General features: G+C 37.9%; 1 long non-coding RNA gene across 1 annotated transcript in view; it reads right to left on the reverse strand.

Annotated features, from left to right (window-relative positions):
- Positions 1-17,925, reverse strand: part of LOC113459490 (uncharacterized) — a 50,686-nt gene that overhangs the window by 10,167 nt on the left and 22,594 nt on the right. Inside the window, exon 5 of the long non-coding RNA XR_003380770.2 lies at positions 8,383-8,442. This is a non-coding gene — a long non-coding RNA (uncharacterized LOC113459490). The remainder of the gene's footprint in view (positions 1-8,382; positions 8,443-17,925) is intronic.

Genomic DNA, 17,925 nt, shown 5'->3' on the forward strand with positions numbered 1-17,925 from the left:
TTATGTGCATTTAAGGTGAGAAATCACTCTCAGCTTCACCTCAGGATGCTCAAGTGTTTTATGATCTAGTGCTTGTGGTGTCAGCCTGAAAAATACCACTTAACATTGTCCCCCCCCCCAAAACCACACACACACACACACTCTCTTAGCCATAGAGCAAACCATCCCAGAGTTTTGTAGGGAAGAAGTGGAGCAGGATTCTGCTGAGCATTGGCTGGATTTGTACCTCTGATCTCATTTTTTTCCAGTCACACCTGCATGCACACAGCAGCTCCTGCCAGGCTGTGGGAGAGACTCACACAGGTGAGAGCCCTCCCTGACTCCTCCTTACCTGCAGTGTCTTTATTTGGGCTGCAAAATGGCAAATCTTCAACTGTGCTGAACTTGACTAATTTACCTCCATGTAAAGCAGCAGGGCTGCTGCTCCTTTAGCATGGTGCAAACACCCTGTGCCCTTCCATCTGCAGCTGGGAAGCACCGTGCCCTGCTGCCAGGGTGAGGAGGAATTTGTGAATAGAGTATTGCCTGGACGTGCTGATGAAAATGAAGCAGAGCTCAGGGTACTTTGCCTCTCTGACGTTTGATTTGTCTGCTTCACTCTGTTTCCTTTCTCGGGCAACAGCACTGGAGGTTTATCCATGCTAACTTCTCATCCACATTGCTTTTTTTCAAGAGAAGAGATGCCTTGAATTCACTATGAGAGGTAAAAAACTAATTCCTAGCACCCACACCTGCCTGAGTTCAGTGATGTATTTCAGCCCGGCACATCTGACATGCAGTAAAATATCAGCATCTTACAGTACCAGATACTAATTAGAAAAAGAAATGTGTTAGATGTCAGGCCTCAAGAAAGCAAACTTAACATTCTGACAGCAGCTGGAGAGTGATAGCCATAATCAAGCATTGTCCCTGCTTAGATCTGTGCCAAACAACCTCGCTTACTTCCAGCTAATTCTCCATCTGAGACGATCTTTCTTTACGATTCCAAAGAAACATGTTGTCAGTTCCCACCTGCTGGCACTGCTAGAAATAAAACCCCAGTTGATCGGATGCAATAGGTCAGCAGAATAGTGCATTGAACTGTTGTTTGTGCTTCCAAGCTGTGTTAGAGGGGCTTCACTAACATTTATTAACCCTTTCTCAATTCGTGGCTTTTGTTATGCTCTTATAAAGCAGGAAGGGTTCAAGGATGAAAACACATCTTTTTAGGAATTTCAAAGGAAGCAAAATTTGGGCTTGCTGCCAGGCTAAAAGTTCGATATCATTTGAAAACCAAAATATATTAGAGAAGAAAGAAAATGCAGATGTCAGCCTAGTGACACAGAGTAATCTATTTGCTCAGTGCTTGTATTTTCCTACCAATTTTGTATTTTTCAAAAAGGACAATAAAAGAATTGTGCTCACTGCTAATTAATGACAAGCTGGTAAAAGCATCTATCCATTGTTCCATTTATTTCTTCATTTCCAGCAGTTAACAGCCCTGTTCTGAAATGAATCAATGTCGTTTACACAATGTTGTCACCCCTATTGTTTCTTTATCATCCTTGCATTTTCATAAATTGGAGGTGTTAATGGCTTCTCTCAGAGCTCTAAAATGTATGCAAAATGGTAATCCATCCCCTAAACAATTCACATTTAGGCAGGCACCCTCTTAAATATGTTTACTATTAAAATGAATCCTTTGTTTGGATCTAACCCTATCTGTTTGTTTTCTAAACACTGAATCGTAGCAGGTATGCAGAGTCTCATTTTAAGCAGGGACTATCAAGTAACCCTGTCCTTTCAGAAACCTGGTGATTTGTCTATAGAGATGAAAGAGTGTTTTTTTTTTTTTCTTAAGGAGTTATATTATGTATATATGAAATTGCCTGTCAGATTTTGAAAGAAAAAAATAAAGGATTTTTCCAGAAAAAAATCGAAGATTTCTAATGCAAGGAAGAGACATTTACTGCCCTTAGTTGTCTTTGGTCTGGGCCTGGGTAACAGCACTATGTGCTCTCTCAGAGACTGGAAAGGAAACCATGACATTTATCCAGCATACTTTAAAAGCAGCAGATTGTCCTTGATGATAGTTTTAATATCTTTGTTATTTAGAACTGCAATAGAATTAGTACTCAAATCTTTGCATGATTGGGATTGTAAAGTTTGTGGGACAGGCTGCACCTTATTGTGTATGCGGAGATCTGCACAGGCACCTGGGCAGCTGCTTCCAACCTTTTGTAGTTTGTATCAACTTAAATGTGCTTGCTCTTAATCATATTTTATAAACTTTAGCAAGTAAATTCTGCTCAGCTTAATGGCTCCACCCATCTGAAATATTTTTTCCATTTCTGTTTGGAAAAGTCACTATCAATGCTAATACTTTATATGCACTTTCCTGACCCTGATTCAAAATCATTTAAATAACTGAGTTTCATTTCATTGCTATCATATTCCTTTAGGACAACACCAGAATGAAGTGCATCAAAACAACTTTCTAGGAATTATATGCAGTTAAAGGATGATATCAAAATCAAGGGGCAAACCTTTTAAAATGAGATTTCAAACATACTCTGATCTGAGGAAGGTACAGTTCGATGAGATCCTATTCTGGCATAATTACCAAGATGAAAAAAAAACCAAAAAAACCCAGAACGTTAAAACTTAAGTATCTGGCAAAGATGGGGAAACATTTCAAAAATTTAAAGGAAAAGAGAGCATTGGTGGCAACAGAAGCAGCAATCTGAATAAAAACCTAAAACCAAAACAATACTTAAAACATCGTTTATGTATTTCTGTTTAATTCACTTTTGTTTCGAGTTGCAGAATCTGTATTGCTTAGAAGTGACACTGAAGTTCTCCAACAATGTGTGATTGTGTGCTCTGTGCTGCTTAAAGGACGGATCCTTGGAGTAGTGACACAGAGAGAGAAGATCAAGGCTTGGCAGTGACCGTAACGTGCTGCTACACAGCAGGCAAACACTGGAGTCGAGCAGCTGCACCAAGGCGGGTTGTGCTGCCTTTTCCCTTCATGCTCTTGTTTGGACTTGTGTTAATCACCCATTGTTCTAGGTGGGAGAGCTAAATTAAAGGACGGGGAGATCGAATAGAGCTCCCATTCAATTAGAGGAAGCAGGTCACCGCAAATTCTGCTGCCCAACGAGGTGATAAGCAGGAATTAGAAGCATACCTGGAGAGATGTACTGTTTAGAAGTAGGCACAACAGCCTAATTTTAACTAAGGTTAAATGAAAATGCTTTGTAGTTTTCCCAAATGTTCAACATCCTTTAGCATTAAACAATGCAAATCTCTGGAGTTTTCCTTTTGCTATCAATTTTAAGGGTAGAAGTGTAGCCCAATGGGAAGATAAAAAAGGCAAATGGGAACAAATTAAAAAAAAAAAAATCACCTTGATTTTTTGTGCACCGTTTTGGGATAATCTTCAGTGTGTTCATGCCAGCCAGATTAGATTGCCACTTCATAAATAAGCATGGAGAGAAGTTTGACTGTGTAGAACTTTCAGCCTGACACGTGGGATCCCCCAATGAGGGAAGTCACTGACAATCATGGCTGTATTTAGATAGACTTTCTGTCAAATAAAAAATGGCAGCTTTCAGACATTTCATAAGAATAACCATTCTCATAAGATTTCAAACCAAATGCTCTTGGGCACGGAGGTTTTGAATAGACTTTGAATGTGAATCTAAAACTGTCACATCCTCAGCGATCCTGAGAGTTTGCCAAGCATTCTTCATTAGCTTTGCCTAAACTCTGTGGGATCTGGCGATAGCAGCACACACTTACAAGAAGGTGGGCTGGGATTATCTGTTCCACAATCACAGAATCACAGAATCCCTAGGTTGGAAGAGACCTTTAAGATCATCAAGCCCAACTCAAATCTACTCAATTATGTGAGCTCTTGAGCTAAATTAGTGGTTACACCTTTCAAGGAGTCTTATGGACACATCTGCACTATGGGGACACCTCTCAGAGTTTTTACTCGGTATATGTACCAGGAAATCCCTCTATGGGGTGTGGAGTTCACCTTTCCTGGCTAGAGCAACACAGATTGAAGGATAAAGGGTCAGTGTCATGTCCATGTAGGAGTTAATTTCTCTTGATGTGATGATATTAAAGTGAATCTCTGAGACCTTCACAAGATGTGATTTGGAATCAGATATCAGCAGTTCTCCAAAGAGCAATAATGCATGCAGTTCAGGGATGCAAATAAATTGGAAATGCTATTCTCCAACTATAGCTAGAAATGACACAGTTATTTGTGTATAAACCCATCCTCTTCCTGTGGCATAATACAATTTTTGAGGCTTTCAGGCTCCTGTACTGCCATGTCCTCTGTTTGCCATACTCTGCCCTGGGACAGATCCCTGTGTTTTATGGTGCATGTGAAGAGTGAACATTTTTGAGTCAAAGCAAGTACTGGCAAACTGTATGTGAATTAATGAAAGGAAGAAAGAGACAGATCTGAAGCTGGTTTCTATAGATTTCAACTTAAATATTTTAAATTTCTAGAAATGGACAATATAGCTTTATCTGTGTTTAATCCAATGAGCATAACCATCAAACATAACCTAAAAAAAAAAATCAGGATTTCCTATTACCTCACTTAAATATGATAGAATTCTCTCCACATCAAAGCAAGCAGCAGCATTTCTCTGTTCTGAGACTGTTCTAAGTCATAGACAGGAGGCAAAATAATCAAACATACATTGTTGTTTGCCAGAAGATCCTCAAGTATTCTACAACATACATTTTTCAGAAGTATCACCTGAAAAATTTATCCTTGAATAAGATTGAAATGTGAGGTCTAGCAAGGTATTCTGAGTCTGGATTTTTTAAACCTAATTCTGTTGCAAATGTAACTACTCTGATTGTTTTGATTTAATCAAAACTGGCTGTTAAATCTCTAATTCTAATGTCTTTTCAATCTTTGCTCAAAGTGACACATATGTACTCTGTGACTGTGCATTGTGAAGGTAACAACTTGTTATTTGGCCTATCAGTTGTTGAATATTCAGCCCCTTGTTGGAATTGTTCAAAATGTAAAACTATTTCTGCCTTTATCATTCCTGTCTCTCAATTCATCCTTAGAGATCTTTTCCAGAAAACAATTAAGAAAAATACAGTGTATTTTTAACTTCTGAGGCTGAAGGTTTCCAGACTTGCTTTGTAGTTGAAGGAAAAAAAGAATAAGGAGGAGGAAGAATAAAGTATATATTTCATCTTCTAATGATAAGCCAATATTGAAATATACTTGTTTTTTAAAGATTTAGTCAACAGCTTAATACAGATATAAAATAGTCCAGGTATTAAGATAACCATAAGAGTTACCAATCCCATTTTTATATGAGTACTTGATAGTCTCTGAAAAATGAAAAATTAATTAAACCCCACAAATATTAGTTCTGGGGTTTTTGTTGTGTTTTGTTGTTTTTTTTTTTTTTGTTTTTTTTTTTTTTTTAGCAGACATCTAAGTTCATCTTGTCTTTACACCTCAGCATAATCAGAAGAAACAATTTTAGTTGGTGAAGTCTGTTCAATCCATTGAGGAAAAAAATCCCTATTTACACAAGCCAGTTAAGACTTAGAAGAATCACCAAGAAATTAACATTAAAATTTCATAATAAGCATTAAGATTTTCAAGTAAGGCTATCAAATACAAAATCAGACCACTGTAATTAAGGCTATCCTAGCGGTTTTTGAGAAATAATTGCCAACCCTCACATATGTCACATCCAGCCATCTACATGCATGGCCAGAGTGAATTGGGGCTGTGTCAGCTGATTATTTCTGTAATAAAACACCACTTTGATTAAATGAAACATTGCTTGAATATCGCTGAATGGAATTAAATCAAGAGTATTTTTAAAATTGTTTCTAGCTACCACCACTGTTGGGAACATTTAAAGCAAGTGTTGTTCATATTTGTTTTGGGTTTTTTTTCATTTATCATTCAGAGCAGCTGTCATGACTGGACAAGTCAGCATTTTTATGTCATTTGTGTACAGAAAAATACTTGTGCTCTCTGTCTAACAAATCCTTAACCTCTCACTGATAAATTATCTACAGAATTTAGCCACAGTTTGTTCACACTTTCATATTCCATCAAGCAAACTAGAAAAAAACATTCTTAGCCAAAGGATGAAGAGTTCTGTGCGTCTGGTCTAAATCTCAGTGAAATCAGTAGAGACTCCTCCAGACTTTGGTAGGCTCTGAATGAAGCTCTAGGTGTACATTAGATTTAGAGACACATTCTTTTGGTGTTATTTTTGTGGTCTTGTGCCACCTACCCAACAGACTTGTTTGCACTTGCTGGGCTGGGCTGTGACTCCAGTGAAAGGATCATGTCTACTCTTATTTAGCTTTGATTAACATCATTAACCTATCATGCACTGGAGCGACTTGCAAAGCAAATTGGCCAATTTCAGCAAGCCACATAAAGCAAAGAACAGCTTGGATTGTCAGATAAACATACCCAGAGGTGCAGTTAGGATGCTGAAATTATTAGGTGAATGATAGGAAGCCAAAAAATCAGTGAGCCACTTGAACAGAGAGTATAAACATAAATATCCAAAAGCATGCCACAGTGCCTGCGTATTTTATGTTGATGTGCCAATACATTATCTGCTAAGGGTTTATTTAAACCATTTTTGTATTCTCTGCAATTCATTTATCTGCATAAAGAAGAGCCACTAACAGGACAGTGCCTTATGAACAAGCAACCCTGTATGTTTTCCACTGCTGTTTATAATTCTTCATGCTCATATCTACAATTCATGAGCAAATTGGCTCGTGAATGTTTCCATAAAGGTTGAACAAAGTATGGTGCTGTTAACACTCGCACTGTCATGCACAGAATCAAAATGTGCCCACTCTCATTCTATTCATCACAGCTCAAAGACATTTTGGCAATGATATTATCCAAATATTATTAAAACTTTGAACCCTGTCCCCATAAATTATAGCAAAATGGCTTCAGAGCCATTAGGCAAGGAGGATGTATGGGCTCCAGTTGCTTTGGAGTAATTATGTGCTTAAAAGGAAGCGTGGCTAAGCATTCTACCAGTAAAACGAGAAAAGCTATGATCATTTGTTACTGTTTCAGTGCTGTACACAGTATTGCTCACACAGGTCAAGCCAACCTTACAGCAGGACAATTATCTGCCTAGAGAGACCAAACATCTGTTATTAAGTACGCAGAGGCACCACTGCAGCATGCTAGAAATCTTGTCCACTTCATTGGTTTGGCTCACGGTAATGTACTTCAAACACTTGGCTAACTCTGTACAACATCCCCCCTTTCTTATTGTTACTGCAACAGTTCAGCTTTGAAATATGCAGTACCTTCACTCCCCCATTACTTCCTTTAATATGTGCACAGCTGTTAAAGATGATGGTGTAACTTAAGATGAGTCGCTCTTTCTCTTCTCTCTCTCCCCCCCCCTTGTCTTCTTTCTTCAAAATATGTTCTGAACATTCCTGTACATTTTTAAGTTACCCACTGAGAGTCACTGTGGAGAATATGAGTGGTGCAAAAGTGCAGGGACACACAGTTTTTACAATATAAAACAAAAGCTGTTTGATTTCAAACATTCCCATAGCTGGCTGAAGAGGCAACGGACTCATTTTTACACAATGGTTATAAAATAATGTGTTTAAAACAAACAACAGCACAAGGAACAGACACCACTTCCCTGCACTCACTGACAAATGGGTAGAATCATGCACTCCTGCAAGGCTGATTATTCACCTGAAGTGAGGAGATTCTGAACTCTACACAATTTACTCCACTTTTTAAAAGCTCTGATGTTAATATACAACTATTTCTCCCCTCTGATAGAAATTGGAGATGTGACACATTTGCTTTCACAGGGCATAGCAAGAAATGTAAAAGAGTAATGAATGGGTGGCAGAGATGTCAGGGTTAGAAATTAGATCTATCTTATCTGTCTTGGGTTTTTCTGAGCAGCCTATCACAATGTGATAATCAAAACTTTGAAGGAGATTTTAAGTGGGAGAACTACAGAAATCAAAGATCCTAGAAATTTTTTTTTCATGCTTTGAGGAAAACTGTACTGCTTCTGCATTTGCTTTATACACACTGTATTATAGAAAGAGGAGATGATACAACTGACAGATTTACGCCATCCTGAGATTCTATCAGCACACACTTCTCTTTAAAGAAAGCCAGATTTCCTTATGTTAAAAGCAAACAAGAATAATACTCTGGGGTGAAAAACACAGGTCCACACTGCTGCATACGTAAGTGGAAAAGTGAACATGATCACAAAAGCTTAAAACAACCCTATATCAAAGATTACACTATTTTGTAATCCAGATTATTTTGCCCCATAGAGAAAAAAGGCTCTGGAGGAGAAGTCATACCTCATCACTGTGATGCGTGGCTCATTCAGCCATTCCCATCTCCCTTTTCATGATCTGTGCCTGGGAATAAAAGGCCAGTTAGGCAGAGAGTTTGAAACTGGATCAGCAAAGAAGAGTGTGTCTTCTGTCTGAACTTTATATTCACTCATGCCTAGCCTCAAAGGAATTACAGAATCAATTCAAAACATACCTATAAAAATATTTTAATTAGCTTTCTTATAATATTTAGTGTTTTGAAACTCAAATATATAAGGTAAGTTTTAAAAGATTTTTTTTTAAGATTTAGACTTATTTTCCGTGAATATTTATCTGATTTAACTTTGAATCACTTGATTACATCCTTTTGAGTCCCTAAAGAGACTAACTAAACATGATAGGACAGAAAAAAAGACATTTTAAAATTTGGCACACCACAGAAATCAATGGGAGCTTTGTTTAAAAACCACAGAAGCCTCCAGTTATGATATAAATAGTTTTCTGTCTCAAATCACTACAGTTTATAAGTACTCATGATAATCCAGGTGCTTGTTTTCAAAATGGGGCCATGAATTTACTGATAAGACTCATCCAAAAGAAGAGTTTATACATGTCCCATGCATATTTACTTCTTTACAAAATGGCCATTTACACAGTGCAGATGTATAAATTAAAGATACTTCAAACTCAGCTTTATGGAATACATCAAATCAAACTCATGAACTCAGGTTTTTCTAATTCATTTAAATACCATTAGCAACCAAGCAGGATAATTGAAACCCTACTGTAAAATAACACTGTTTCTCAATATGTTCACAATTAGAGATGCATAACTTTTGTGTCGGTGTAAGAGAAGTGACAATAGCTGATTTAGAGTCACAGAATTGTTTAGTTTGGGCAAGATCTCTCAGATTATCAAGTCCAATCAGCACTACCAAGTCCACCATGGGACCATGTTCCTAAATGGCACATCCGCATATCATTTAAATACCTCCAGGGATGGAGGTGGTAATTCAACGCTTGACTGGGAAAACTGTTCCAATGTCTGCAGCCCTTTCAATGAATTTGAGGTCTAGGACTGGAAAATGAAACAGGAGAGAAGAAACTAGAGTTGTTCTACAAACACCTACATTTTTTGGAAGACATTCCTTCTCTGAAGAATGAGACAATCAATTGTTTGGAGTTTGAAACAATCAATTGTTTCTGGATCAGTGAAGTCACACTGGTGGTACTTGCATTGAATTCTGTGGGCTGCTCAGTGGAACCAGTATTCACCTGGTGATGCCTCACCTGCCAGCTGCAAGTGTACCACTTGTAAGAAACTAATCAGCATCAGTGAAGGCTTCAAAAGAAGTTCCTTGAGATCACTGGATAAAAGAAATTCTGTAAATGCAAAGGTGGATAGAAAAAATACCATGCAAAGAAAATTTCATAAATATTCAACCCTGAGTGATGGGTGCTGTACACAGTGCATGTTAATTAATGCAGTCTTGCAACTCCCTGCACTCTTTCTATGCAACTATTGTCAATTATCACAGCACTGCATAAAGCAGACATGTAGCCTAGTGCTTAACTGAGAAAGTCTGCCCATTCAATCTTTGTGCTCAATTATACCATTTTTCTTTATTGTCTTGTGGAAGGCGAATTACACGCACCCAGTCACTTTACATTTTTTGTACTGTGATCAAAGGTTTTGCCAAGAAATATTGCATTCTATGCAATATAACGAAAAAAAACCCAAACAAGGTGGAGTATGAGAGAAATCTGAGACAGCATTTCAGGGTAGAGCTCAGAGTTTACAGAGCAATAGTTCATCAAAGAACCTCCTTCTTCTGACTGCCTTGCCCAATGCCAGCCTCGACACTCTTTCCATGCTCCCAAACTTCTCTAACACGCTAGCAGAACTTTATTTCATCCCTTAATATTTTTTTCAAAATTCCATTTCCATATTTCATTTAAATACTGATTGCCCTAGAGATGCAGAGCTACTGAAATATATTTCAAGCAAAGTTTTATCTCAACAAGTCTCCAGGAAAAGAGGAGAAACCCAATAAAAAAAAAAAAAAAGAAAAACAGGTTAAAAAGGAGAAGCGTGGGAATGAGCTTGTCAAAGAGGGTTTTTGATCTGTCTCACAAAATATTTGACTATGTGAGGAGACAAGTACAAGTAGATGAAATTTTCCATATAAGAAAACTCCTCCACAGTCTAGTTTCAAAACAAAGAAGTACACACATTAATGTCAGCCGTTCTGTGCCAACTGATTAATTTTTGTAATCTTGTTTTAGGTTTCCTCTTCAATTGTCAGTTGTAGTTTCTTAAGAAATCTGCACGCAGCTGCATTTTTAAGCACTCTACTCAAATGAACTAATCTCTTATATTGTACTTGTCAAAAAAAACCCAAAACCTTTCAATATTCTTTTCCCTTCAGAAGGAATAATTTATGGCAAAGAGCATTTTCTCAAGACCTTTCCTTATCAGGAGGACATATGTGAAACTGCGGCCATAATTCTGTACTATCTTTTGCCTGCTTGATAACAAACAGTTTGTGTTACTAAAGCACTTCTTTATGCAGGTGGATGACAAAACCATCCTTCAGCCTGAAGAAAAATATTTCCTCATGCAGCTAGGACTACACTTCCAAATTGCTCAGAAGAACAGATATTTTTGCAAACTTATTTTGAAGCTTTCCTATGTTGACATGACAAAGTCACTGCTTTCTGAGAGCAGCTGCCTGCTACTGCCATAAGGTATAGCCACTTTCAGAGTTTGTTTGTAAACAAAGGTTCTCCTGTGACATAAAAAATTACTCCAGGTATCAAATAATTTCAAGGCCTCTATGAGAAATTTGGATATTCTTTTTGCTGTGGCAGCTGCTTTTTCTCACTGCTGGATGGTTGGAAAATAACCTAAACAGTTAACATGCAATGAAAATTCAGTAGCCTACAGGGAAAAATCTTTCAGCCCATTTTTGAGAAGATAAACATCCAACCAAAACATTAACAGTTTCAGTAAGCAATAATCACCCTGGTTAGCAATCTAAGCAGGGATTGTACAGACATGGGGATGAAGCTAAAATTGAATATTAGTATGGTCTTTCTAAGTTTAGTTGGTAGATTGAATCAGGAAAAGTGTCCTGTCTAGACAGGCTCAGCTTTGTAAATAGAGGAAAGACCCCATTCCCTGTTTATCCAGTCCTTTAATGTCCTCACCTGAAGACACAGACACACACACACATTCAAGTTCATTCCAAGGTTTAAGAAAAGATTTAAAAATATTCCTTTTACAAAATATATTAGAGCCTTGGATTCAAAATTATAGAGACTTTCTGTTGGGCCTTTCAGCAATTCTTGCAGTGTTTATATAAGAGTGCTTCTGACACTAAATTATTTGCAAATGTTCCTCTTTTTTGGGGGGATTTGGAGCCAAATTATAATAAGCAAGAGCAGATTAACCCAGATTAAAAGATACAATTAGTCTGTCTGATTAGTAAACCTAAAAAGTACTACTTACACTAAGTTATTGTTTTTATGACAAAAGAAGACATCCTGGCAGAACAATAAAGTCAGTGCCATGGAGGAGAACCTTGCAATTTACTCCAAACAGTTTAAAAAATTCAGTTTAGAGATACAGTAATTCAGTAGAGCTGAAAGATTATAATGCCAAAGGTAAGTAATGACACAAGTAAATACACTGTAACTGTATATGCCTGATTCTTTTTCATATCAGTCACTTTTTCTCCTGGCAAGGGTGAAATTTTAATCATATGCAAAATCCCCCTGAATAGAGTAGACTCTTACAAAAAATGCTTTTTTTTTTTTTTTTTTTTTTCTAGTAAGCACTCAGGCCCAAACTGACTTGGCTTTACAGCTCCTGTGGGACCTGTCTTGGTATAAATTGAATTGAAAATTAAGTCTTCATGTATGTAAATATATACACATGTATATTTTTATTTACACAGATGTAGAATTGCAAAATTATTCCTTTAGGGACTCAACCTTAAAATATTATATATTGGCTAAATTTAATGACAAACAATGCATCATCACTATTTGTGAAGTGGGGGAAGGAGGAACAGAATCCATTTGCTATCCCATAAACCACTATGATTAATTAAATAAATACAGTAAGAGTATTGTACTCTGTAAGATATTAATCTGAACTACTTCCATTCAGGCACCCCAAAGCAAAGCATCCTTTCCATTTCTCCTGAGCCTGATTTGCACAGATTTTGTGCAAATCTGTCAGATATCTCAGCTCTGGTTGCATACAACAGTCAATTGTGGTCACAAAGCAAGGGCATCAATGCTGGACAATGAGGCAGCTTCAGCAAGAATTCTTCCTAGCCTGGAAAAGCTGGTGATCATTGTGGCCTGAAAGGGGTCTACCCTAATGGGTTACATTTCACCAACCAACTCAGAGTTGGCAGTTCCACCATTTGGTGCTTCCAAGTCTGTTGAGCCCCTTGCACACCAGTGTTGCCGCTTTTACACACTGGCTTCCATCATTATAAAATGCAGGTCACAGCTAGGAGCCATGTCCTGTCTCCCCTTACAGATCTCTGAGTCCATCAAGAAAAAGGTGGTGGGTTTGTTGGGTTTTTCTCCTAGCTACACTGCAGGAACCTTGAAGAGAGGTCATCATCTGATTTTGAAAGACTTAGAATAGCAGGATCTCCTGAACACCTCTCTCAAATGGGAAACAACAAATTCTGGTCCAATCTCTCTCCCATAGAGAAAATATGCTGATTTTCCCTCATTCTGGGAGGCAGTTTCCCATCTGCTGCTGAGTGCTATGATGCTGTAACTGTGCCTATACTCTAAGCAGTTTCAGGATGACTGAGATATGTGCATTTTTAAGACTAAAGGGAGAAGGAAAAGCCTGTTGTCGAGACAGGAAGCTGATGAGTCTTATAATAGCTGACTCTGCTATAGACTGTCTTTGTGAGAACAGGAGATGTGAAAAAAAGTGACCTGCAAAAGATAGGAAGAAGCCCTGGGAAGTGGTTGCTGACTATTTTGAGAGTCAGAGTTAAGTTTTATGCAAAAACCTCATACTTTGGGCTTCTATATTCATGCTTCCAGTTTAGGATTATTTGTGGAAGTCAGTGTGTATAGGTACATATTATGGCACGTGTGTATAGGGAGCTTTGTGAGAAGTCAACCCTGCCCTGTGTGTCCACCATCAATACTTCATGTGGGTTTTTTCTTGTGGAGTACATTTAGATTTATTAAGTGGACACCCAGATTTTATGGCAAATGATATCAGGGCATTAGAAAGAATTGATGACTTAAAATCATGACTGCAAACTGACAAATATACTGAATTGAAGACTAGGAGCAGAAAAAGTTTTCCCTTCACTCAGTGAAGTTTCACAGGGCATCTGAACTAATATAATTGTTATCAGCTTCAGAAAAGTGGGTTTGCTCCATCCCACCTAACCAACCTCAGCTGAACATCCAGTTAGACACTTATGCAAACCTTGCAATGAGATGTTTTAATTTTCTGCAAGCTGTTAATTACTGTAAATCCACAAGGCTGAAACAACACCCTCAGACCAGAGGAGTACTTTTAGTGCAAGTCCCAAAATCTAGCTCTCTTGTTCAGAGAGTCCAGTGAGCCCAGGTAGTCATGATTCATCTTTCCAGACTGCATTCAGCATGAATAATGATAAAACAGCCCTCTGAAAACCAAGTATTGTTTATAATGGTATTGGCATGTGTGCCATTTCTGGCAGTGTGAGCTGGGCTGATGCTCCTGAGCCTTCCCAGACAGCAACTCTACCTCTATCAAATTCTCCTGAACCACAAAATTCCATCTCTAAACAGATCATCCTTTGAAATCTGCCATCTACTTTTTGTTTTTCTCCTCCTGTGTTTGTAGGACATTTCTTGTCCTGGTTCAAATGGCTGTAGAGGAAGCTTCAGAGCTGATAGAACTTTCTGAAATGAATTCTTAATGGTGTGCCAAGAAGTTTCAGCTTGGGCCATTCCTTCTACTTCCCCCTTTCAAATCCTCCATTAAGTGAAAACAATGTATTTTACAATAAACATACCACTAAACACATCCATATATAGACTGATTTGATTATTTTTGCAGAGCAGCTCTGATTTTTCCAAAGCAACTTATCTTAGTCATCACCGTACAACACAGAAAAAGTCATAAAATGAGAAAGTAAGAAAGAAACTCAAAGCCATCTCTTTAACATTCCTCATGGACAATGTCTTCTTTATGTATTTTACTTTGTCCTAAGTGTTTTTCTAATGCTTTAGTAACTTGCTGTCCTCTGCCTACCACTGTGAGTGAGCCAAACAGGGCACATGCTTAGCAGGGCATATTTTTTATGCAATAAAGGAAGCAACCCTGTGAACTTAAACTGCAGGTTTTGGGAGATAAGAGGAAAGTCTGGGAAAGTGAAATGAGAATATGCTTGAAACACAGAGTGAATATCCATACTGCAAAATGACTATAGAATATATAATTAAAAGTTCTTGGCTGCACAGTGTTTTGTCTCATCCCCCTTAAAAGCTGCATTGTGACACAGGAGCCAGCAGCAACTCTAATTGTGTCACCAGTGACAATGACAGTTATTATTACTTTTTATTATATGCAAATTCTCCATTTGTTCCTGCAGCTAATATGGCCTTTGGTACAGCATAGGTGAATTCTGTTTTTGCTGGCAACAACATATTCCCTGCTGGGAAAATATGAGCCGTCATGGAAAAGGCTTAATCTTGAAATTCAGCTATTTTTTGTTTCTTGGTGGCCTCTAATTGCAAGCTTGAGGCAGTGCACAATAATTATCAGTCTGCAAGCATGAAAAGGAGTAAATGCCAGTCAGGCTATATGGTTGCTTTGCGCACACAACACGTAAAGAACTCTGCCATGTCAGTGGTGGGCTGGCAGCTTTCTTCTTCAGTGTAATGGCAGCGATTCAGCTGGTAACTGGATGAAAAATTGCAGCAGGTTTCCCTGTTATGATTCTTTCATGCATCTCTGTCAATGACAGTTTACATTCTGGGATTGAGATCATTTGTTTCCTGTTTGCTCACAGCTTCAGGCTTTTCTTGTTTGCCACCATGGATTTACAACCCTCCCCCCCAGCAAACCACATCTAAGAGGTTGAGGGATTACAAGGCTTAATACTTTACAGCTCAGCACATGTACAGAAAGTTGGAACTACTGTAAAAGGAATGATGGCTAGATATGCCTGTGAAATACATACATACACGTGTGCAGATATGTATGTCTATGAAGAAAGAAGCCCACAGAGCAATGAGATGCTAGACTAAAAGGTTCATTAGCAGACTGTCTTCTCATTTTCCCATAAACTAACAGGCTAAACCTCAGAAAGAAAAAAAATATACAAATAACCTTTTTAAGGTTTCTTCCCCTAATGCTACTTGGAAAATTATAGCAAAGTAAAATGCACACTTCAGAAGACTTCAAATAGTCAGACCTTTCTGTAGTTTGATAAAAAACATTTTACTGTATCCATACAGTCATTAAAAGAATGAGGGCATAAGAACAAGCATGAACAACTTGACATAGTCCTAATCATATTTGCCTAGCAGGAGAGATGCTTACACCCCATGGGCCAGATCTGAAATATTTTACTGCCATGCTTCTCCACCATGGACCCTCCCAATGCCTAGCTGAAGCTACTACCTACACAAACTGATGTGTAAATATGAGCACAGACAGGAATGCTAGGGCCTGCATTTAACTCCTGCTAAAATTAACTGGAGTTGATTTCAGCCTTGAAAAATGCAACCCTAAGATCTCAGAATAAAACATGAGGGTAAAGCAGTGAGACTAGAACAGAATGGAGAGTGTGTAATTAAATGAAGACCTGAATACAAGTTGCCCAGTCTAGCATCTTTCATCTTTCCTTTTTCTTTATCTATGAAAGGAAGTATCGTTTGTCTTTATCAATCTTGACATGGTCAGCAAAACTGGGTGAAATGCAGAGTTTATTTGGTAAATGTCACCTGGTTTTATTTTTTTTTTCTATTCACTGGCTGCTCAGAAGCAGTTTAGTTTTTCCTTGAAAGAGTATTTGTATTCAGAGAATTATTTGTGGTTGCCAGCTTATTCTCAAGCAGCTCATGACAAGCATTCACTCTGTAAGTACTTGGTTAATTTTGATTAGATAAATGGCTATAGGGTATGTTTCTGTCCCTGACTAAATCTCTAAGAGTTCAGTTTCTTGATTAAGTACTCTTTGTAAACTTAATGTTTACAAATTTACAACTCTGCTTCTAAGACTGTTCTTAAATATTTATTTAATATACACTCTTTCAAACATTTCTGCCATAAGAAAATAAGCTTTGTCACAGGAATTCAAGCAACAGTCTCTGGTGAGTGAAGTTTCAGAAGGGGCATTACTGGCTTGAGAGAGTACAACTGATGTCATCCTACTTGAAAAGGCAAACATGATGTATTATAGAGGCTAGCTGTAAGAAAACCAGTCTCAGAGTCACAGTGTATGATATGAACCGCTCTGAACCCACTAGAATATTTTTAAATAAAATGGCATAGTCAGATTTTTATTAATGTTTCTGGATATAGGCCACAGAATCAAATCCACTGACCTATCCTTGTTCCTTTTCATGGTTCCAGAGTTGCAAAACAGTTGTGAAACTATGTTTATCAGTGGTTTATTACTGCTCACATCATCAGAATGGCTCAAAGAAGCTTTTTAGAAGTAGTCTTAGAGACCTAAACTGAGACAAACCACTGCTATATTAGCTCCTTTTTTTCATCAGATTCACCCACTTTTACTGCCAGTTGTATATAGGAATTCTAAGAATGAAAATGTGATCTTTGGGGAAAACACTGTTAAAAGCTCTCAGGATCAAGTCCTGAATTAGGTTGGACTTTAAATATCAGTTCTTTATGTCAGATGAAATTGAGCAGAAGAACCAAAAGGAGGCAAAGGCCAAGCTATAGCCGAGCAGAAGTGGACCAGCAGAGGCTGCCAGGGAGCACAAGTGGCAAGAAAACAAGTGAAACTCCTTCCCAGCAACTATGTTAAAGCCACTGTTTGAAATGCCCACCCTGAGCAGATTCTCCTGAAAAGAAAGGCAGGAAAAGGATAACCCACTTTGCCAACTGAGTCAAGCCACAGTCTCCATGCAAAACTGACACTAAGTATTTTACTCTTTACAAATAGTCTTTATAATTGGGATTTTTAAATAATCCTTCTTAAAAGGGATTGCAGCTGTAATCAATTTGTGGAGGGCTGTTTTAATAAGAAGCTGCTCGAATAGGATTAACTATGAGACCCTAGACCTCTTTCCTCCAGTCCTTAAACTCCTATTTGAAACATTTAGATACCCCATAAATTATTTATTGGTCTTACAAGGTGTCATCAAGCTAAGAAAATGATGCTTGACAAGTTGAAAACCGTAACCATTTCCACCAATTTGTTAACAGCCTCTCCCACATGGCATGTAATGTCTCACTTCTGCCTTGTCTTACAGGAACAGTAGTTACATTCACCCATTGCACCAAAAGCACATGTGGGGAGCTGTCAGAACTCGTGCATTCTGTTTATTTCAGGAAAT

Source organism: Zonotrichia albicollis, chromosome 13 (assembly GCF_047830755.1).
Source record: "Zonotrichia albicollis isolate bZonAlb1 chromosome 13, bZonAlb1.hap1, whole genome shotgun sequence".
Lineage (NCBI taxonomy): Eukaryota > Metazoa > Chordata > Aves > Passeriformes > Passerellidae > Zonotrichia > Zonotrichia albicollis.